The sequence below is a fragment of the Primulina huaijiensis genome, unplaced genomic scaffold, assembly GCF_012295235.1.
Source record: "Primulina huaijiensis isolate GDHJ02 unplaced genomic scaffold, ASM1229523v2 scaffold20271, whole genome shotgun sequence".
NCBI classification, from domain to species: Eukaryota; Viridiplantae; Streptophyta; class Magnoliopsida; order Lamiales; family Gesneriaceae; genus Primulina; species Primulina huaijiensis.
In genome coordinates this window covers 1-641 of record NW_027352950.1, presented here as the reverse complement: position 1 = coordinate 641, position 641 = coordinate 1, and the positions used below count along the sequence as shown (strand labels likewise).

General features: G+C 29.2%; 1 non-coding gene across 1 annotated transcript; it reads left to right on the top strand.

Moving 5' to 3' along the window:
* The first annotated feature begins 497 nt into the window (after positions 1–497).
* Positions 498–608, top strand: LOC140966240 (small nucleolar RNA R71). The gene has a single exon (XR_012173283.1). It is a non-coding gene; the product is annotated as a small nucleolar RNA R71 (small nucleolar RNA).
* The last annotated feature ends 33 nt before the right edge of the window (positions 609–641 follow it).

Below are 641 nucleotides of genomic sequence, written 5' to 3'. Positions count from 1 at the left end.
ATTAGGATGATTTTTCCATCCATGATTATATGATGTTGAAAAAGGTTCTAGTATTGGTTTTTTATAATTGTTAACATAATTTGCTTGTTCATGGAGACATTCTTTAAATGAAGGTAATGTTGGACAATCTTTTGTAGCATGATCATGTGTATCACATATATGACAAACATTTCTTGAATACTTTTTAATTGACCACTCTTTTTCATTTCTAATGACTCAATTTTTCTTGCTAAAGATGCAAGTTTAGCTTGAATATCCATATCATCTTTAAGATTATAGATACCACCCCCAGTTGTTGAATTATTGATTTTAGTTGTTGGTGGTTCTATTGTGCCTATATTATCCCAATTTTGAGCATTTTCTGCTAATGAATCCAAATACTCCATAGCTTCATTTGGGTTTTATCTTCAAAACTTCCATTACACATGAATTCTATCATTTACCTATGTTTAGGTATTAAACCTTCATAAAAGTGAGAAACTATTCTCTATGTTTCAAAACCATGATGTGGGCATGTATTAAGTAATTCTTTATATCTATCCCAACATTGATAAAATGTTTCTCCTTGTTTTTGAGAAAAAGTAGTAATTTGTCTCTTAAAAGAGTTTGTTCTATGGGAAGGAAAAAACTTTTTGAGAAAT